The sequence below is a fragment of the Hypanus sabinus genome, chromosome 20 (genome assembly GCF_030144855.1).
Source record: "Hypanus sabinus isolate sHypSab1 chromosome 20, sHypSab1.hap1, whole genome shotgun sequence".
NCBI classification, from domain to species: domain Eukaryota; kingdom Metazoa; phylum Chordata; class Chondrichthyes; order Myliobatiformes; family Dasyatidae; genus Hypanus; species Hypanus sabinus.
In genome coordinates this window covers 20,265,935-20,289,296 of record NC_082725.1, presented here as the reverse complement: position 1 = coordinate 20,289,296, position 23,362 = coordinate 20,265,935, and the positions used below count along the sequence as shown (strand labels likewise).

The window sequence follows — 23,362 nt, the reverse complement described above, 5'->3', positions numbered from 1 at the left end:
TTACTATGCAAGGCAGGTTTAATGTTTGCAGTTATCATTATAAGAGTGTGCATAAAAGCCTTAATAATGAGCAATTAAGTAATATATGGGTGAATTATTTATATGGTACTAATCAGAATGCAGTCTAGTTAAAAAGAGAGCAACATGCTTTCAACAACATCAGATGTACTTTAATGTACACAATTCTCCAAACTCTGCACAATTAGAGTAAATTGCTTGGTGCAGATTCTTTGTCATTAAGATGTCCTGAGCTATTTGATTTTTAATTTCAATGGGGTTCATAGAACATAGAACTGTATAGCACGGGAAAAGGCCCATCAGCCCACAATGTTGTGCTGAACTGATTAAGCTCATAACACCTAATTAAACCAATCCTACCTACCTGCACTTAGTCCATATCCCCCCCCATTTTCTGCATATTCATGTTCCTATCTTAGAGCCTCCTTTGTGTCTGCTTCCACAGCCACCACTGGCAGTTCATTCTCTGTAAATGAAAACCTGCCACACACACCTTTGAACGTTCTCTCTCTGAAATGCTTGCCCTTCAGTATTGGACATTCCAAGCCCGGGAAAAAGATACGTTCTGTCTCTCTGTGCTTCTCATGACTTCATAAACTTCCAATGCGTTTTCCTTCAGTCTCCGCCACTCCAGAGTAAACAGCCCTAGTTTGTACAACCTTTCCTTACAGCACACGTCCTGGCAGAATCCTGCTAAAACTCTGAGACAGAACCAGAGGTTCCACGTCCCGTATCAGGTGACCAGAACTGAATGCAGTACTCTAGGTACAGCCTAATCAGAGTTTTATAAAGTTATAACATCACATCCTGAATCTTGAACTCAATGCATCAACTAATAAATTCCGTGCACCTCCTTTACCAGCCTGTCAACATATGCAGCCACTTTCAGGGAGTTGAGAAGTTTGATCCCAATATCTCTCTGGTGTACTAATGTAGTTAAAGGTCTTGCCATTTGGTCCTTTCCTTTTACATTTTACCTCCTAAAGTGCAAAATGCCCAAATTAAAGTTCATCTGTCATTTGGCTGTCCATATCTGCAGCTGATTGACTTCCGGCTATATCTTTTGACAATCTTCTACGCTATCCGTAACACCACTAATCTTTGTGTCATCTTCAAATTTGCTATCTCACTATACATTGTCACTTTCATCCAGGTGCATCGATATATTTGGATGAAAATGTCAATGCAGTAGAATGTGCATTTAAAAAAAAAGCTTTGATCAGATTGGTATGCAGTGAGCAGAAAGATGATCAGAGGAGGTACATTTCAAGGCAATAGAGCCCACACTTGTTCAGTAATGAGAAGTCCCTCCAAATAAGGTTTATTTTAAGGCAATATCCCAATAACTATTTCAAGGTAAACACAGTGTAGAACTGCTGAACTACTGTGGTGAAAATGCCAAACTCACCCTGCCACACTAACACCAAGTGGATATAATTTACTTCTCAGCGTATTGTGCCACATGTTCTTGCAATCATTTTTGAGTAATACTTTCACGCCTGCCACTTTCATTTCCCTGCACTAAATCTTATTCCTGGGGATTGTGTGATGTGGAGCAAATATTTCATTTCAGTATAAAGCATCATCCTCTCACAGAGCCATTCTCTTAGACATTGCCACAATGTATTGTAAAAGTAGTTCAGACTGGGAGGAGGAAGCTTGAGATTAGAATCAATGTCATTTTTGGCAGTCATATGCAATCGTTGCCAGACAAATATGGTAGGTAAGGCAACAGAGCATAATTATTGCACAGCCATGAGGTTTGCTGCATTGGCAATCAACTTTGGTGGGAAGGCATCAGTGAATATCTAGCTCATGTCCAGAGTTTGTTCAGATACTTTAGTATGAGATCTACAACGTTAATGATGTTTTGTGGTTAGGTATTGGAGGGTACGCAGCAGCTGTCATATCAATGTAATGTAGCTTTGCATAGTTACTTCCCCCAAACGAGAATACAATTGAATGTTGCTGATGTCTTAAAAATTTTTGAGAACCCTCCAGGAGTGGGTCCATCACAATGGGGTGGCAGAGTAGCGTAGTGGTTAGTATAGTGCTATTACGGTACCAGTGACCCAGGTTCAATTCCTGCCACAGTCCGTAAAGAGCTTGTACGTTCTCCCCAAGACCGCATGGGTTTTCCACCGGATGCTCCAGTTTCCGCCTACATTCCAAAACAAATTCAAGTTAGTGCGTTAATTGGTCACGTGGGTGTAATTGTGCAGGGTGGGTCTGTTACCATCAAAAAGTCAAAGTAAATTTATTATTGAAGTATGTACATGTTAGCATATACTAATTTGAGATTCATTTGCTTGCAGGCATTTACAAGAAAATAAAGAAACACAATAGAAATTATGAAAAACTATGTATAACCAAAGACAAACAACCAATATGCAGGACAAATTATGCAAATAAAAAACTAACTAAATAACACTGAGTGCATGAATTGGCATACAGTACATTTTCCCCATTGTTGTTTGAAATTGCAGTTCCTGTGGGGCATTATGACCTTTATAGTTACATAGAAACATATAAAACCTACAGCACAACACAGGCCCACAAAGCTGTGCCGAACAGGTCCTTACCTTAGAACTAGCTAGGCTTACCCATAGCCCTCTATTTTTCTAAGCTCCATGTATCCATCCAGGAGACTCTTAAAAGACCCTATCGTTTCCGCCTCCACCACCGCCACCGGCAGCCCATTCCACACACTCACCACCCTCTGCGTTACATCACAAACAAAATGAGGAACACATTACTGAGAGTTTGGGAATGAGATGCCAATGAAATGCTGTTTGCTACCATGTGGATGCCTTATATTATATAGCTTCACTTAGACTCAGTTTTCAGTGGCAAGCATTATGTTCAATAATTCACTGGAATCTTACCAGTAATGGCATTTTTTAAAGAAATAATTGTTAGCTTCACTGCCCTTTGATCAGCCTGCGGCTCAGAGTAACTTGCAATCAGTTATGGCAAAGGAGGGGATCCTGAAGTTCTTCAGGTGGAGGTGCCCAGACACCCAGAGGACGTGTATCCTGTCCACGTGTTCCTTTCTTCTCCATTTCTGCCATGATTCTGTGTTGTCAAGAGATCAGTTTTAATAGCTCTAATACATTTGACTTGCTCAGTGTTAAATCTGTGCTAAGTGACATGGAGTTGCTTTTAATGTACCATTGCACAAGACTGTGAATTTTTCTGGAAGAATGAGCTGGACATTATGCCATACATGTGGAATATTTCATACACTTTGGAATATTTCATACACTTAAAGAGAGTGAATTGCAGTTCCTTGGCTTGGATGTTACTCACCTCGAACGGACTTTATTGGGTGTTAGCTTGGCTAAGGTAATTCTAGGACGTAATAGATATAAATCTGAGGCAGACAGATGGTGTTAAGTTATGGATCATCTAGGTTTCATTGCTCAACAGCGTTGTGGGAATACCTTCACGGAAAATGCAGTTCAAAATGGCAGCTCATGACCAACACCTCATGGCCAGTTAGAGATGAACAATAGGTATTAGTTTTGCTGATGATGCCTGCACTCTAAAAATGAATATACTGCATATATGTTTTTAAACATTCCCATTTATATAGTCTCTTTTCAAGCAATGTGTGCTTCAATCAGACATTGGCGTAATGATCTGTCTCTCTGAAATCCGGCTCTATCCTGGTTGGTATTTTTCCATTAATCTTGTTTTCTTCCTTTTTCTTATCTCCAAGTATTTGATATTACATTAATCCAATCTGAACTGCATCTGCTTACGGACCATGAATTTTGTTAATTACTGTAGCTTTGTCTACTTTCCAGCATGATGTTGGTAACCCTTCCAATCCTTGCAGCCAGACTATCACCACTTTAATGAGTCATTTCTGAAATACCTTAAAACGGCACTATTTTGGTGAATATCTGAGCTCTGCAGACTACCACACCTAATCATTTATCCCTCTTCCATCCCAAATTCCTTCCTCATATAAGAAAAAGTAATGAACATGTGTATCTCTATAGATTAAAACATGGCCTAAAAACAAGATGTTTTACTCAGCAGGAATAAAGTATTGAGGCGTGCATTTGGTCCATAATGACAGATGAGGAAACTCACTGACCTCAACAACCATTTTGTTGTGATAGACACAAAACAGACAGGCACCGTGACCCAGAGAGTGAACCCAACCTGTCTCACACCAACAGGGGAGGTGACCATCACACACCCTGGTTACAGTTCGGGTGACCCACAAATACACAAGCAAAGAACTGTATAACCCAAGCTAAAACGTAACAATAAATGAACTGGAACTTCCCACCATAATCCCACAAAAACATTTTAACACAAAAACAATTGTTACGAACCCCGTAACTGGGTTACTTACCAGCAAAGACAGAGGCATCCATTGAAGTCTGATGATACTATTTTTAACAGTATTTATTAGTAAAAATTCACAAAAATGATATCAATGCAAATATACAGATAATATACGTCATCAATACTAAACCTAAAAGTGCGAGTATAATAATAATCAATAAGAAATAAGCTCTATTGTTGTCTAGGGGATAATGAATTGTCCGATGGAAATCTAAAGTTCATTTCAGTTCATACAGGCTACAGCCGTTGTTTGTTTGTCGCTATGTTGCAATTGTTGGAGAGAGAGAGAGAAATAGAAAAACTTGCCAGCTTTCCTTGTTACAATCTTGATCCGTATCCGTCCTTTAGCGAGACCGTTCCGTGGAGGACTTGCCACCCAGGCAAGGATGGATACACACACAAGCCCCCCACCGGTCTCATACGTTTCTCCTGGTGTGTCTGAGGGGTGTTTCCCCAGACCCTCTTTTATCCTCACTCATGTGATCTCAGATGTCAATCAGGTTGGGATGATGCAATTGGGATGATGTCCCCTGAGGGGTTTCAATGAATAGTACAGTACTCAATACACAATTCCTTCTTTAAGAGACAATAGCAGTAATTTCTCTCTTTGTCAAATAGGAGACATTCCACCTTGTGTATTCTGCGGTGTCTCAACGACTGCTTTTGCTGTTCCCGTGTCTCTCATTACTGACATGCTGTGTACCTCTCTCATTTCCTGGGTCTCAGACCCAAAATAATAGCGATCTTGCAATTCTCAAAAAGGAGGGGGCGACTTTGTACCCTTCGGCCCATCAGAATTGCTCCACATTCGTAACACAATAAACAGTGCTGGTCATTAGAGGTACAGGGGTGGGCTGTTGACCACCCCCCCCCCCACCGAGAGTGTCACAGTATTTTCCCCAGATATCTATTGTGCAATGGCTTTTCATTAAATGGCAACATTAGTTACAGGAAATGGATCGTCTACTCCCTTGAGAGGAGGAATAGATTAATGAAAGAGTTGGCCTCCCAGTCTAGTCTCTGATCTTAATCACTTAGTCACTTGTATGATTGGGATACTTCACCTGCAGATGATCAGTCCCATCTTAACACTAATGAGAACTGTCACAGGAATTCTGACCAAGCTACTCATGCTGAGTGACAACGTATCACCTCAGAGCCACGGAATCTAATTAACAGTCTAAACACTGGAAGACATTGTTTCACCCTGAGATCTCTAAATCCACAAAATACTCAGCAACTCACCAAACACTAAACATAAATCTGGAAAGTCTTTCAGCGTCGAGGACTCCTTCAAAAGGGGATACCTCAAAAAGGCTGCGTCCACCATTAAGGACTCCCGTCACCCAGGACTTGCCCTCCTCTTATTACTACCATCAAGGAGGAGGTACAGGAGCCTGAAGACACACTCAACAGGGAGTGTTGCCTGTTTAGTAAGCTTCCGCCAGATAATACCCAAAGCCATAACCTGACTTCAAAACCTGTACATTAAAATGTAATGCGATAGAACTTCTTGCCATATCCAATCGAACAATTAAACTAGTAAGGAAGAAGAATGATTCCCTAGTAAAGTTTATCAATTTGAATATTTCACTTGAACTTCTGAAAGAGTACCAAAGAGGTCAGTGCTTGGATCACTACTATCAGTAATCCATTACAATGATTTGGCTAAGGGCACCAAATGGAACATCTTGAGGTTTGGTTATAACACAAAATTAAGAGGAAATGTTAATGGTGATGAGGATACATAGACACTTTAAGATGAACCGGACAAGTTAATTAGTTGAGGACAGCTAATGTTATTCCTTTACTTAAAAAAAGCAGCAGGGATAAACCTGGTAACTATAGGCTGGTGAACCTTGTGACAGCAGTAGGAAACTTGGAGAAAATTCTGTGTGATAAGCTATATATGCATTTGAAATACGGGCTGATCAGGAAAGTGCATGGCTCTTTGCAAGGAAAATCGTGTCTCACTAAGTGTGATAGATAAAGAAATGCCAATAGTTGTTGACTATATGGACTTCGGCAGAGCATATGACAAGAAGTTGAATGATAGGCTGATCCAAAAATTTAAATACACCAGATCCAAGGCAAGCTGGCTAACTGGATCCAAAATTTACCTGGTGATGGGAGACAAAGGGTGGTGATAGAAAGTTGTTTTTCTGGTTGGAACTCTGTGACCAGTAATGTACTGCAAGGATTGGTACAGGGACCCTTGTTGTGGGCTATAGATGTTAACGGCTTGGATATGAATGTAGGGTGAATGAGTAGGTTTGTGGATGACATGAAAATTGGAGGATTTGTAGATAACGAGGAATCATGTAAGAGTACAACCAGGATATAGATCAGTCAGAAAGTTGGATGAAGCATTTAATTTAATCTTGACAAATATGAGCGGATGCATTTTGGAAAGTCAAGTGGAGGTAAGACATATACTGTACAGTAAATAGTAGGGAACTGAGGAATGTTGATGAGCAAAGAGACCTCGGGGTTCAAATCTATAGTTTTCGAGAAGTGGCGATACAGGTATATAGAATGATGAAGAAAGCATATGGTATATGTCTTTTTGGGTCAAGGCATAAAATATAAAAATTGCTATGTTATTCTGCAACTTTACAAAACACCACTTGGAGTATTATATGCAGTTGTGTTGCCACACTATAGGAGGGATATGATCGCATTGGAGAGAGTGCACAGGGGTTTCATCAGGATGTTGCCTGGATTAGAGAACTTTAATTTTGGAAAGGATTGGATAGGCTGTTTTTTTCTGTCCCTGGAGTGAAGGAAGTTAATAAGTTACCTGATGGACATATGCCAAATCATTAAAGACGTAAAAAGGGGTAGATACTAAGTATCTTTTCCCCAAGGAAGGTCAATCAAGAACAATAGAACACAGATATAACGAGAGAGGAAGGAATTTTAAAGGAGATCTGAAGAGTAACTTTGATTACACAGAGTGATTGATATCTGGGACTTCCTGCCAGAGGAGGTGGTAGAACCAAATCCAATTACTACATCTAAGATATATTTAGGCATGTACGAACAAGCAAGACGTAGAAAGATGCTAACCTAATATAGACAAATGGAATTAGTGTAGATGGGTGAAAGGGTCAATGTGTATTGTAGAACTCTACAATTCTGCAGCCCTGTGATTCCAAATAGAAAACAATATGGCAGATACATGTGCGAAAATGTGAAGTTAGCTGTTTTGGAATAAATGCTATGTATTTTTCAAATGGTGAGAAATTGGGAAATGTTACTCTAAAGGTTTACAATTCATTTAAAGCTAACATCTAGGTGTAGAAGGCAGTTAGGAAAGAGAGTGCTGGGTATTGCTTTATGCAATAAGACTATGAGAGTAAATCTGTTTTTCCTGCAATCGTCCAGGATCTTTTGGGACAATTTTGGATTCCTGACCCAAATAAAGGATATACTTACTATAGAGGATCTGTGTTGACCATTTACCAAGCTTAGGGTGGTGCGGATAATTTGTGGAATTCAAGGTGATGAAGGGATTTGGGTCAGGGCAGGAAAACATTAAGAGAGAAGCTCATTCGTGACTTGTTGAACATTAGAACAGATTTGAGGGGCTGAATAGCCTACTCAAACTCCCATTTATTATGTTCCTGGAAATTCTTAGAAGTAATTAATTTACTCCTAACTGGAACTGACAATTTAACTGTACACGTTTATAAGTGCAGGCTTAACTGAATAACATCAATTTTATCTGAAACAGCCAGGTTTAATCTTTTTTAAGGTATTACCATTTAGACACTCAGTTGTGCCTCGTGTCAGTTGTTTAACGGTGCATGAGTAATGGCTGCATTTCTCTGCTGACAATGAAAGTTGTGAGATGGCTGGTGTTTTAGTTTAAAAAATGTAAATAACATGTCCCCTGGTATTGTTTCCTCATAGAGATAATTTGTCAGCTAATAGAAACTGCTTGCATGTTGACATAAGGCCATCCCCAGAATATTAATTACTTAATCCAGTTAAAAAAGAGTCGCACATTTAGCGAGAAGCACAATGCAATTTGACAACTTGACGAGTTGTGTTCCTTCTGGTTGGTGAACAGGAGAGGGCAGTCGTCCATTATCCATGTGATGCCAGGATGTGAAGCCACGTCAATCCTGCACGGGTCTGCCACGTTGAAAGGAGTTTGAGTTGGTAGCCTGGGGTTAGAAGGTGGATGGTGGCGAGAAAGGGACATGAAATCTAAAAGCAGCGTCCAGAAACGACATAAGAGTGGGGAATGTGGTAGAGTGGTGTGGCGTACTATATAAGCAGCCAAGGTGTACTTCCATAATCTACACTAACGTGTCACATACAGAGAAATATTCTTTGTCTGCCTTACTTGTGAGCTGTTGCATGTTACAAATGGGTGGTTTATAAATAGACCAATGACGTTGAAAATAACAAATATTCTCACACTGAGCATAAAGGACATATTATAAAGTTAAGTTTCATTTGTGGCTTTGTTGGTATGCTTTTGAAACAAAAGGTTGGAAATGGAATTGGAATTGACTTATTATTGTTACATTCACTGAGATACAGATAAACGCTTGGCTTGCCTACAGTTCATCCAGATCAAGTCATTACACAGTGCATTGAGGTACAACAAGGTAAAAAAAACAATGTAGAATCAAGTGTAACAGCTATGGAATATTGTTACGGTAAACAATGAAGTACAAGATCGTAATGAGGTAAATTGTGAGGTCATATCCATTCAGTCACACTAGGGAATCAGTGAAGTCTTAATACAGCAGGTTAGAAGCCGTCCTCGAGTCTGGTGGTATGTGCTTTCAACCTTTCTATTTTCTAGTTCTGCTAAACACAGTGCTGAGGATAACATTCCTCTATTTGTGGCCTTCTCTATTATCTGAAATATTAAACTTAACTCCATTCTCTTTTCATCTGTAATGAAATATAAGCATTAATGTTAAGGTGACCGTTTATTTTCTATGTATAATTTGCCACTTGAATAAAGGTTGTCTGAAAATGCCAGGAACCTGGTCTTTTGTAACCATAGAACATGGTAATCTACACACCATTACAGGCCCATCAGTCCACAATGTTGTGCCGACCATGTAACCCACTCTAGAAACTGCCTAGAATTACCCTATTGCATAGCCCTCCATTTTTCTAAGCTAGATGTACCTATCTAAGAGTCTCTTAAAATACCCTATAGTATCTGCCTCCACCACTTTCGCTGGCAGTGTATTTCACGCACCCATCAATCTCTGTGTGAAAAACTTACCCCTGAAAACCCCTCTGTACCTTCTTCCAAGCACCTTAAAACTATGCCGCTTAGTGTTAGCCTTTCAGCCCTGGGGAAAAGCCTTTGGCTATAAACACAATCAATTCCTCTCATCATCTTATACACCTCTCATCCTCCATTGCTCCAAGGAGAAGGGGCCAAGTTCACTCAACCTATTTTCATAAGGCACACTCTCCAATCCAGGCAACGTCCTAGCAAATCTTCTCTGCACTCTCTCTATAGTATCCACCTGTAGTGAGGTGACCAGAACTGAACACAGTACTCCAACTAAGGTCTTATATTGCTGTAACATTACCTCATGGCTCTTAAACTCAATCCCAAGGTTGATTATGGCCAATGCACCATATGTTTTCTTAATAATACTGTCAACCTGCACAGCAGCTTTGAGTGTCCTATGGACATGGACCCCAAGACCTTGCTGATCCTCCACGCTGCCAAGAGTCTTACCATTAATACTATATTCCGTCTTCAATTTGACCTACCAAAATAAACCACTTCACATTTATCTAGGTTGAACTCCATCTTCCACTTCTCAGCCCAGTTCTGCATCCTATTGATGTCCCGCTGTAACCTCTGACAACCCTCCAGACTATCCACAACACCCATAACTTTTGTGCTATCAGCAAACTTGCTAACCCACCCTTCTACTTCTTTGTTCAAGTCATTTATAAAAATCACAAAGAGAAGGGATCCGAGAACAAATCCCTGTGGAATACCACTGGTCAAAGACATCCATGAAGAATACAAACTACCCTTTGCCTTCTTGTGGGCAAGCCAATTCTGGATCCACAAAGCAAGGTCTCCTTGGATCCCATGTTTCCTGACTTTCTGAATGAGCCTTTCATGGGGAACCTTATCAAATGCCTTACTGAAATCCTTATACACTACATCCACTGCTCTACCTTCAATGTGTTCTGTTACATTCTCAAAAAATTCCATGAGGCTCATAAGGCATGAATTTCCCTTGACAAAGCCATGCTAGCTATCCCTAATCAGATTATGCTTATAAATCCTGCCTCTTAGGATCTTCTCCAACAACTTGCCCACCATTGAAGTAAGACTCACTGGTCTATAAATTCCTGTGTTACCTCTACTCCCTTTCTTGAACAAAGGAACAATACTTGCAACCTTCCAATGCTCCGGTACTTCTCCCGTCTCTATTGATGATGCAAAGATTATCACTAAAGGCTCAGCAATCTTCTCCCTCGCTTCGCACAGTAGCCTCAGGTATATCTCGTCTGGTCCCGGCAACTTACTAACTTATTGCTTTTCAAATGCTCCAGCACATCCTCTTTCTTAATGTCTCTCCTTGGTGTTTCAGTCCACTGTAAGTCATCCCCACAATTGCCAAGGCCCTTTTCCCTGGTGAATACTGAAGCAAAGTATTCATTAAGTATCTCTGCTACCTCCTCCAACTGAAATGCACACATTTTTACTTTCGCACCTTGTTGGTCCTATCCTGGCTCATCCTCTTGCTCTTCACACACTTATAGAATGCCTTGGAGTTTTCCTTAATCTTGTTCACGAAGGCATTCTCATGGCCCCTTCTAGCTCTCTGAATTTCATTCTTAAGCTCCTTCCTGATAAATCTTGTAATTTTCTAGAACTCTAACAGAACATAGTTTATTGAACCTTTCATAAGCTTTTCTTCTTAACTAGATTTACAACATTGTTTGTACACCATGGTTCTTTTACCCTACCATCCTTTCCCTGCCTCAATGGAGTATTCATATGTAGAACACCATTCAAGTGTTCCCTAAACATTTGACACACTGCGTTTCCCAGAGAACCTCTGCTCCCAATTTAAGCTCCCAAGCTCCTGCCTAATAACGTCATAATTCCCCCACCCCAATTAAGTGTTTTCCCAAATTCTCTGCTCCGATCCCTCTCCAGCGCTATGGTAAAGGAGGCAGAGTTGTGATCACTACCTCCAAAATGCTCTCTCACAAAGAGATCTGACACTTGACCAGGTTCATTTCCCTATACATTTCCCAAGTACAACCTCTCCTTTAGTTGGCTTATCTACATATTGCATCAGCAAACCTTCCTGAACTCACCTAACGAACACCACCCCATCTAAACACCTTGCTCTAAGGAGATATCAATCAATATTAGGGAAGTTAAAATCTCCCATCACGACAACCCTATTATTATTGCACCGTTCCAGAATCCATCTGCCTATCTGCTCCTCAGTGTCTCTGTTACTATTGAGGGATCTGTAAATAAACACCCAGTAGAGTTATTGCCTCTTTCCTTTTTCCGACTTTCACCCACACTGACACAGTAGGTAATCCCTCCATGACTTCCTCCTTTTCTGCAGCCGTGCCACTATCCCTGATTATTAATGCCACTTCCTCACCTCTTTTGCCTCCCTCCCTGTCCCTTTTGAAACACCTAAAGCCCAGCACACTCAGCAGCCACTCCTGCCCCTGCGGCATCCATACCTCTGTAATGGCCACAATGTCATAGTTCCACATATTGATCCATGCTGTAAGTTCATTCGCCTTGTTTATGATACTCCTTGCATTAAAATAGACACATCTCAAACCATCAGGCTGAGTACATCTTTGCTCCATCATCTGCTTATCCTTTCTCACAAACTTCCTACAAGCTCTCTTTACTTGTGCGCCAACCGCCCCATCCTCTGCTTCCTCACTTCGGTTCCCACCCCCTTCAAATCTAGTAGGAACTCTCCCTATTTGCATTAGCAAACCTCCCCGACAGGTTATTGGTCCCCCTCAGATTCAAGTGCAACCCATCCTTTTTGTACAGGTCACACCTGCCCCAGAAGAGGTCCAAATGATCCAGAAATCTGAATCCCTGCCCCCTGCTCCAATCCTTCAGCCACACATTTATTCACTAGCTCATTCTATTTCTATACTCACTGTTGCATGGCACAGGTAACACTCCTGAAATTATTACTCTTGAGGTCCTGTTTCTCAGCTTTCTTCCCAACTCCCTGTATTCTGCTTTCAGGAATTCCTCCCTTTTTCTACCTATGCCATTAGCAATATGTAGCATGACCCCTGGCTGCTCACCCTCTCATTTCAGGATATCGTGGATGTGTACAGAAACATCACAAACCCTTGCTCTGTGTTTCTTTTGCATGGCCACAGAATGGCCTATCTATCCCCCTAACTATAGAGACCTCTGTTACTGCTGCCATGCTCTTCTGTTCCCTATCCTTCTGAGCCACGGGGCCAGACTCAATGCTAGAGGCACGGCCACAGTTGCTTCCTCCAGATAGCCCCCCCCCCCCCCACAGTACTCAAAATAGAGAATTTATTGTTAAGGGGGATGGCCACATGACACTCTCCCTTCCCTCTCCTGACAGTCATCGACTTATCTGTCTCCTGTGGCCTCGGTGTGACTGCCTGCCTGTAGCTCCTATCAATCATCCCTTCACTCAAGGTCATCAAGCTGCAGCTCCAGTTCCCTAATTCGGTCTCTAAGGAGCTGCAGCTTGATGTACCTGGTGCAGATGTGTCCATCAGGGAGGCCAGAAGGCAGAAAATTGGCCTTGCAGTCATACCACTGTTCTTAAGTTAGAGGAAAAAAGCGTTATGAAAGTATCTTACCTTCTTACCTCGCCAAAGCCCTGATGAGCCAAAGCTGTACTACTCTGACTCACACTACTCCGATGACCACTCCTTCAATGACTGCTCCGCTAGGCGCTGTCTCCCTTTTATCCTGGAACCTTCTTAACGGCTTTGCATGATGATGAGCTACTGTAGCTGCGTACTTCTCCCAGTCAAATCTCCTGCTGAAAGAAACTCCATGCTTTTTAAATCTTCTCAGTGGCCTTGCACAATGATGAGCTACTGCATCTGCGTTATTCTCCCAATTGAATCGAATAGGTTAGAAGATTTTCATTATTTTCAGAATATCAGAATGATCACCCATTAAGACTTTCTAAACATCTAATCTGTTATCTTAAATAATTTAACACTTAAAAACATAAAAACTTACACATATTATGCATATTTCTTGACTGCAGGACATGCTGAAGTGCTTTAACAGCTGACAGTGAAAGTATCAATTTAGACATCTCTTTAATATGAACAATCGCAACAGAATACTTTAAAAGAATGAGTTTGATATATGAAACAGAACATCCTGGATGCATGTAGATGTATTATGGCAGAGGAACAAACCTTTAGCTAAAGAAGTAGATTTGAAATATTGAGATGCAGGAAGATGGAATTGCAACACTTAGAGCCTTGACGGCTGAAGACATGACTTGAGTATATTTAAGGATATTCACAATTGCAGAATATCAGCAGTATATATAACTGGGGGTTAAAGGACTGAAGGGTTATAGGGAGAAGGTAAGATGAGACTACTGTGGTGTTTGGAAGTAATGATGGGCATTTTAAAATTCAAGCACTGTCAGCTTGGAAGTCAAATTGAGTAATTCTGTAGCCTATCAATTGTTGTCAGTCGTATTTTACCCAAGTTCCAAAATGTAGTAATGTGATAATGACAATTTTTTGTTTTGCTGATAGAGAGAGAAGTCGTGACCTAGCCAACTGAGATGATTCTTCTCCAGAACGGTGTCGTGTGATCTTTTATGTCCTCTAGAGAATGCAGATGGTGCCTCAGGATAACATCCCACTCAAAAGGCTGACCAGGACTCTTAATCAGACAACTTGACAGTCTACATTATTTCTTCGTCACCAATCTTGGATTAGATTGCTGCTTTTACTCCCAAGCTTTTGTGCCAGTTCAGTGAAGACTGTAGTATTAGTTTTTCTAGCACAGAAGGTTTTCTTTATCATCCATTCCCTTTCTGTCAGATCTGTTATTGCATCTTGGTGCAGTCTAGCCTGATCTCACGATACTAAAAACAATGTATTTGACTTGTGCTGCTTGTCTCTACATCCAGTGCTCGGAGTGAGTAAAACTATCTCATTACAAACAAACGTCAACTGCTGCCTTGGGGTCTTGCCAGTTAGTTATTTTCTTTGGTGTTTAGGCAAAATTGTTTCTTGTTCACATAGAACCATAGTACAGACCCTTCAGCCCTTCATGTTGTGCTGACCCGTATAATCCTTTAAAAAAGTACTAAACCTATGGTACCCCATAACCCTCCATTTTTCTTTCATCCATGTGCCTGTCCAACAGGCTCTTAAATACCCCTAATGTTTTAGCCTCCACCACCATCCCTGGCAAGTCATCCCAAACAATCACAACCCTCTGTGTAAAAAAACTTACCCCTGATGTCTCCCCTAAACTCCCCTCCCTTAATTTTGTACATATGCCCTCTGGTGTTTGCTATTGATGCCCTGGGAAACAGGTACTAACTATCCACCCTATCTATGCCTCTCATAATCTTGTAGACCTCAATCAAGTCCCCTCTCATTCTTCTATGCTCCAAAGAGAAAAGTCCCAGCTCTGCTAACCTTGCTTCATATGACTTGTTCTCCAAACCAGGCAACATCCTGGTAAATCTCCTCTGCACCTTCTCCATAGCTTCCACATCCTTCCTATAATGAGGTGACTAGAATTGAACACGTACTTTTTAAAATAGTCCCAGACACTCCTTCCATCATAATAATACAAATGCCAGCATATTTTTTGCATATATTTAAAATATATTTTTCACCATTAGCATTTCTTATTTCCTATATCTTGAGCCAAGCCCAGCTCTAGACTAAACCAATTTGGTCCTTTGTACAAACTCTAGTTCTCTTCTGATGACATATCAATGGCAAATTCAATAAAGTACATTATAAGGACACAGGGAGCACATCAAAATCTTCAGGGAGATTTGTATTTTGATTTATTTATCATACATACATGGAAACATACAGTGAAATGTGCCATTTGCCTTAACAATCAGAATCAGGTTTATTAACACTGGCATATGTCTTGAAATTTGTTAACTTAGCAGCAGCAGCTTAATGCAATACATGATAATATAGAAAGAAAAAATCAGTTACAGTAGGTATAGATGTGTATATCAAATAGTTAGATAAAAAGTAGTGCAAATCAGAAATAATATTTTAAAAAGTGAGGTAGTTTTCAACGCACGTAACGATGGGCTGGGAGCAACTTGGAGGTGTTGCCACGCATTCCGGTGACCACAATGCAAGGAAGAGCAACACAGAACGCAGCAACAAAACAAACCCCTTTCGTCCCTCCCACACATGCAGATGGTCCTCTAACTCCAGGACAAGCCTCAACTCTCCAAGCTTTTGCCATCGGGCTTCAAGTTCTGGACTTCCAGTTGACCTTCAGGCTTTGATCTTTGGTGTCGGCCCCTGGACCAGCTGAAGGTGAGACCCCGAACTCCAGGTGCGTCAACTCACCAGCTCTCGTACTGGCACCAGGTCGCACCTGGACTGGAGAGAAGGGGGCAATTGTTGTGCATTAATTTGTACCTTTTGGTGTGTATTTGTTCACATGGAATATATTAGCTGGAACATAGTATTTTTAATTGGATTCAGCCATCCAAGCTGTTTGAAGCTTTAAATAAAGTGCTAACAAAAAGAGAACAGCTTGAAAACTATATTCAGTGGTTGCTCTGACTTCCGCTAAGATGGTGGTGCGTACACATGCAGTGGCCTCTCGGGTGCCAACACAAGGTGGTTTTTTCTTTGCGAAATTTGTTTTTTATGATCCAAAGACATGTCTACTCCAAGAACATTGGGTACTGCAGGGGTAGTCTCATCAGTGAGCTGCTTGTTTATTGGTGTAACTGGACTGGTGTGGCTGAGATGTTGAAACAGCTGGCTGTAGTGTTGAAGGAGCCAGTAAGAATATTGGAGGAGCACACCGGGACGTCAGAAGAGCCGGTTTAGGTTCAGACCATGTTGCTGCCCGCTATTCAGTAGCATCGAAGTTGGTGTAGTATAACCGTGAGAGATTGTCTCTGACATTTCACTTGCGATTGCAAGACTCTGTTGGACATTGATAATGTAAGTTGCTGCCCTTGTCTGATAGAGGGGGCAGTCGACATGAGAGTTGTGTTGCTTCGGTTGTAGTGAGAACTAGGCCACAAGCCTTGGGCTTGCCTGCTGCCACTAACAAGGCGAGAGATGTGGACTTGCGCAGCATGGTTGAGCTCGGCCGGGGCCTGGCCTCACCCATCGATGCTGCTGTCCCATGTTCGAGCGGTAGAACGAAGGGCTGGACTGCGTGCGTCTGCACACTGCTGGGAGACTGTACCATTCATTGCCGAACATTTTCACTCAGGGTCTTGGACTATATACAGGTTTCCCTCGCTATCCAAAAGTAGAGCGTCCCTATGAAACCTTTCATAAGCTGAAATGACATAAAGCGAAGAAGCAGTTACCTTTAAATTACATGGGAAAATTTTTTGAGCATTCCCAGACCCAAAAAGTAACCTACCAAATCATACCAATTAACACATAAAACCTAAAATAATACTAACATATACCTTTAAAGCAGGAATGATGTCGACTAAAAAGAGCCCACTTTGCTACTAGCTGAACCAATAGTAACATCGGCAACTTTCAAAATTCTTTCTCTCTGCGTGCACAATGTCTTTATTTCATTCACCACGATCAAAACGCTTAATTACGTCCAGTTTTACGCTAAGTGTAACATCCTTACGAGCTCTCTTAGGCTTTTCTGATACCTTAGGACGCGTCTTGCTAACGGATGCACAAAATAAGTCGAGATAAAGCACGGATGCTCACAGACACAGTTCAAAGCTAAGGCAGCTTGATGTTGAGTGTAGTTCCCAGGGAAGGAGCTTGGCGGCGCCACTCTCGCTACTCGGGGTGCGCACTGCCTCTATAATGGCTCGCCGCAAAACTAACCAACGCTATTTTCACTTTTCACCTTCTTTCGTAAAAGCGAAAATCCTCTTCGGATTTCCTTCAGTTAGTGAAAACGGGTACTAATGTAGGTCTTTCGTAAAAGCAAAGTGGCGTCAAGCGAATTTTTGAAAAGCGGGGGATACCTGCATGGTTTTTTTTTCCGAGTGAATATGCTTCTTTTAATTTGTTACTCGCTTTTTTGGAATGTTTGCTGGCTATTTTAAAATTGTCCGCACCTAGGCCCCAAGGAACACTGTCTCATTCGGCTTTACCTATTTATGGCTTGAATGATAGTTAAACTTGATTTGATTTGATTTATTAGGTACACCTGTGCACATGCTACATGGTCAAGAGGTTCAGTTGTTGTTCAGACCAAACACTATAATGGAGAACAAGTGACTTTGACTGTGGAATGATTGTTGGTGCCAGACAGGGTGGTTTCAGTATCTCAGAAACTGCTGATCTCCTGGGACTTTCACACACAACAGTCTCTGGAGCTTACAGAGAATGGAGCAAAACACAAAAACTAACATCTGCTGAGTGTTAGTTTTGTGGTTGAAAATGCCTTGTTAATGAGAGAAGTCAGAGGAGGGTGGCCATACTGGTTCAAGCTGACAGTAACTCAAATAACCATGTGCTACAGCAGTAGGTGTGCCGAAGCTCATCTCTGATGCGTAACGAATCAAACCTTGAAAAGCATGAGCCACAGCAGCAGAAAATCACACTGGGTTCCACTCCTGTACCTAATAAAGTGGCCACCGATTGAATAATGAAACTATCAGTCCTGATGGACTTGAATTGTAGATTTAAAGCACGTAACAAGTGCTGAATCTTGGAACATCATTGCATCCAGTTCTGCTGTCCAGAATCTTAATTTATACCTATTTATATTTCTAATTTAAATATGTCACCTTCTGTGAATGTGAACAAACTGCTGTACATTGATTCTAATTGGAGTAAATACAAATGTCTTTTCACTGTCTGCCTCAAATCGCTGCAACTTAAACAGGGTAGATGCTCCAATACAGTTCACAGGAGTGTTATCAGATCAAAAGTAATGCCGAGCTACATTACATTTAATGTAAACGAGTTCATTAAGAAATTGGCTTCCAGCGTATTGTTAATCCCCAACACAAAATAAATCTTGCTTAAATGCCCAGGAATGCTGAGTTGCCAAACTTACTTTGCTGGATCACCTATATAATGTAGATCACTCATCGATAGTAGATAACCTGGGTGTGCTAGATAACCATCCATAACTCAAGTGAATAGATATGAACAAGGCAAATCACACATGCCCTGGACCAAATAGATGGAGTGGATCTCATGAGATTGTTTGATCCAAGGGTACAGACTTAGGTGTATATATACTTATAAAACTAAGGTAGCTAAGACTTCCGCACCATTCTGTATTTGTCAACATGGAGCGGAGAGTGAGTGTTGTAAATCTGGCAGGAGCAAAGGATGTTGGGAATGGCGAGGGTTTAGCACCGTAGGAGGGACGTGGGACAGGTGGCCAAGAAGGAATGCTGGGGCAGGAGGTGGCACAAACACACCCAGCCTTGAAAAATTCAAACAGCTGGCTTATTTATCATTACAAAATGTCCCTCTGATGCTTCCCCCTTCTCCCCTCTTTCTTCCTTCTTTTCCCAATATGATTTCCCTCTCCCTGCCCCTTCCCACTCTCAATCCACATTGGAGTTCCCACCGCAGCCTGTAAGCAGTTTTTATGTTCTCTCTGTGACTGTAGGTATCCTCCGGGTGCTCTACTTTCCTTCCACAGTCCAAAGACATACTGGTTGGTAGGTTAAGTGTTTATTGTAAATTGTCCTGTGATTAAGCTAGGGTCAAATTGGGCGATTGCTGGGTGGCATAGCTCAAAGGGTCGAAAGGGCCTACTCTGTGCCATATCTCAATAAATAAATAAATATCAGGTTTATCATCACTCACATATGTTATGAAATTTGTTTTTTTTTGTGGCAGCAGTACAGTGTAATACATAAAATTGCTACAGTACTCTGCATAAGTCTTAGGCACCCTAGCTACCTATATGTGCCTAACACTTTTGCAAAATACTGTTTAACTAACAGGCAAGAATTCACTACAGCCCATCCCAAAAGAAAGATAGGGTGTAGTGAACTCTTGCCTGCCTTAATTCATTATAGAAGGAAGGCCAAAAGAAATGTTTTATGAGGAGATATTCTGACAACAGAATTTATAGCAGTTGTTAAATCCAGTTATTTGGGACTGCATCCTGGATTAAAGTTATTTCAGCAAATATCAATAAAAAGTCTTAAATTATTTGAATTTGCAATTCCGATTGTGCTGCTCATCAAGTGCAAACAGAGTTATGAAAGTTCTTCATGATATATTACTTTAGTCTGGTAATCAGTAACTAGAATGTTAAATTTATCACCAACATTTACTCAAACAACATAAATAAAATAATAAACTGACAACAATGAATTGACATTTACAGTGCTGGAATACTACATTTAATTAGTGTTGTAGATTTGTAATTAAAGCGTGTGCACATTGTATTAAATAATGGATAGCAAGTAATAAATAAAATGAACTCAATTTATTTATTAAATTGAAAGTTCATATAATTATTGTGACCTCAGATCCACCCAGTGATTTAAATTGTTCTGTAATCTGGTTAAAAAAAATGGAAGAACCAATGAACTTGCTGGAAAATCTTGGATCTTGTTAGAGATACCTGGAATTGTGAGAGATTTTCTTCTTCTTCTATGCCCATCACCACTACTCAGCATAGGCCCCCAACAGCAGTTTGCCAGACTCCTCTGTACTGGGCCCTTTTGATCGGCTCCATGTCCTCTGCTTTCACCACATGACTTTGAGTCGAAGATCCTTCCTCTCCCAGGGATGAGGTCTGTTGACATTCCTGTAGTTTCTATGGGATGTGGTTGCTAGTCCCATTCTTGCAAAACTAAGTTTTTACGGGATGAGGTTGTGAGCCCCGTGCTAGCAACACCGGATTTTTATGGAATAAGGTTGCGAGCCCCATGCCCCACCCTTCTCCTTTCGCTGCCAGGCATGAGGCCATCGACTGCAGAGTTATGAGAGATGTTGGTAAAGTAAAAAGGTAAAACTGATCCCTTTGTTGGTAGTTGATAATTAATAGAAACAGCTGGTTAGATTATTATTGACCTAATAGATTGATAATTAACAAAAGCAAGAAAATCTAGGTGGTCTTTTGAGTAGATCATGGCTGGTCCCATTCATTTTTTGACAGTTACTATATTAACTATATCACAAGCTTTTTAAGAACTTAATTCAATATAATAAATTTGATGATTTAATTAAAAATTTATTTTTGTTAAATGTCTTTCAATCCCTTGATAGCTCGTGTGCAATGTCATTTGTAATTACTAAGATCACCTATCTCAACCTCAGTAAAAATTCATCAGGCTCATCCTTGGCCAGGCATGGCTATTACAACAAAGCCCTTGCCAAGCCACAATACCCAGAACTGAGGAAATCCAAAACTAGTGGCCTATGTAATGATAGACAAGTTAGAGAACTTTCTTTAAAGTTTATTCCTTCATAGGTTCACTTTTCCATTGCAGGATTAGAATTGTTAGTCCTATCTTTGGGATTCTACTTCAGCCTGAGGGGAATTCACTCAGGCAGTATCTCAGTAATTGATAGGTGTATGTTATGATGGATGGTGGATGACTAGAACTCTCAGCTCATCTGCAGTCCCTTTGATCACCACAGATTATGCAGTCAGGTGGTAGAAGCTTTGAGAATTAAATTTTGGTGAATACGTTGCAGACTTCTGGAAAAAATGGTGCTATGCAATTGAACTCCAGCAATATTATGTTTATTTCTGAGGGTCTTTGAATCTATTGGGAAATACATCCGAAGACCTTGTGGCAGAATTTTTATTTGTCCACAAATTATATCAAAGTACTGCAATCACAAAAGTTCACATCCATTGCGACTTTCAATGCCACGGTCTAAAAATTGATATTTCTAATTTATTTATAGAATGATCAGGTTTTAATTACATCTGTGCTCTAAAATTTATGAAATTTCAAGGGTTTACACTTAAACTGCGTTCTGTTTCTCTCACTGGGCTCTGTGATCTCCTGGGACCTCAAGCACAGCCTTCCGTGCCTGCTGGGACCACATTGTTTATCAAAGTCAGGGTTAAGGTCAAGATCACTCTCAGTTCCGTAGCCTCGGGATTCCTCCAGGCTGCTGCTGTTGGTCGTTGTTAAGTCTCACAGTTTGCGGCTCTCGTTTGCATCATGCATTCATCCAAGCTCGACCTTCCCTTCATCCCATTGGAGCAGGCTGAATAGGGATCGAAAATCATTAGAGTTGTTGTCTTTCCCAAAGATCATGCATTTACAGATGGCACACAATGCAGTATTAGTCTTCCAGAGCCTTCCATTGCAGCCTCTTGCTAGAAAGGCCTGGTTATAGACCTGGAAGATATATGTGCCCCATTGAACAAAGAACGTTTCCTGAAGGAACTTCTGACATCCTAGGTGATTCGTCCTGTTTAAGGATCAACTCTTCCCAGTAGTTGGAAGAATGCCGGTGTTATTGTGATCTTAACTTTTTACTGTTGTTTGGATGCTAAAGTAAGCATTGACAGCTGTAAGAACTTTCAATCGGTCAAAACAACAATTGCTACAGCGTAGCACAAGCAAATGTGACAATACTAATTGGAGAATTTTGCAGTGGAAGGGTGTGAAATTTGTAGTAGCTTTTAAGTCAAGCATATGAGCAATACATGAGTGAAACATAGCAAAGCAATTTCTGAAGCAAGGTGTTTTTGTCATTTGTTAGTTTAATAAAACTGGACACCATGCTGTAGATATTTCTGCCTAATAATGTCCTTTCTCCATTTTTTTCATAACATTTATTACACAGAGAGAAAAAATGGTTATTGTTTCAGCTTGGTACATCTTCTGCAGAGTACTTCCAGAATTTTGTGATTTTATTTCAGATTTTCAACAGCTGCAGTCCTTGTTCTGATTACTGTTTATTTGCTGTGCTTAGTATGCCTGAAAAAAATCTCAAGCAGCTTGATCAAATGTTCCTGGCTGTGCTAAGAATCATGTTTAATCAAATTGAGCTCATTTGAAGATATTGAATATGTATAGCAGTACAGGATAAATGTTGGAGCATGATTGGAATACTCTATAAAGTAAACCTGTCCATTGTCTATTTTAAGTTTCTTTTCTTGTTTCGCTGCTAGTGCAGAGATGTAGCCAGCTGAAAGCTTCATAAGACAGCTATGATTTTTCTACTCTCTGAGAAGTCCATTTGATGGTAGAAGCAGGTGCTGAGGAACAACTTCTCTTTTGCATCACACACAAAAGGAACTCAGTAGGTCGAGCACCATCTATAGACGGAAATGAACAGTCAATGTTTTGGACTAAGACCCTCATCAACACTAATGTTGTGTTCCTCCGGCACTTTCTGTGTATTGTTCCAGATTCCCAGCATCTGTAGAGTCTCTTGTGTCTCTCTTTTTGCATGATAGATACATTCGCAACCCCCTTAAGAAAGAAAATTTGAGTTTATTGTTCAAGAAGGATCCCTAAAATGTAGAGGCACCAAGATTCTTGCCGAGAGTTTCTTAGTGCTGCTTGGGAGGGTTTAAGTTAGTATGGCAGGAGCTGATGTGGTGACAATCAGAGCAGTAAGTGGTGTGACTTACTTTAAGGACTCTATATCTTGTTATTTCATACTTGTTATTTATTGATATTTATTTATATTTGTGTTTGCATTGATCGTTTTTACAGTCACTGTTCAATAGATTTGCTAAGTTTGCCCGCAGGTAAAAGAATCTCAGGGTTGTATGTGATGACGTGTATGTATTCTGATAATAAATTTTACTTTGAATTTTGAAGATAGAAGAACAGACGTACAAGGA

The 23,362-nt window shown here is 40.7% G+C and overlaps 1 long non-coding RNA gene across 6 annotated transcripts in view; it reads left to right on the top strand.

The window, feature by feature from the left end:
* Window positions 1-23,362, top strand: part of LOC132378355 (uncharacterized) — a 66,693-nt gene that overhangs the window by 19,230 nt on the left and 24,101 nt on the right. The window contains exon 1 of one of the 6 annotated variants that reach the window (XR_009506991.1): window positions 15,351-15,936. The exons of the other annotated variants lie outside the window; for them this stretch is intronic. This is a non-coding gene — a long non-coding RNA (uncharacterized LOC132378355). Of the gene's footprint in view, window positions 1-15,350; window positions 15,937-23,362 lie in introns of those variants that run through there. 6 annotated transcript variants of the gene reach the window in all.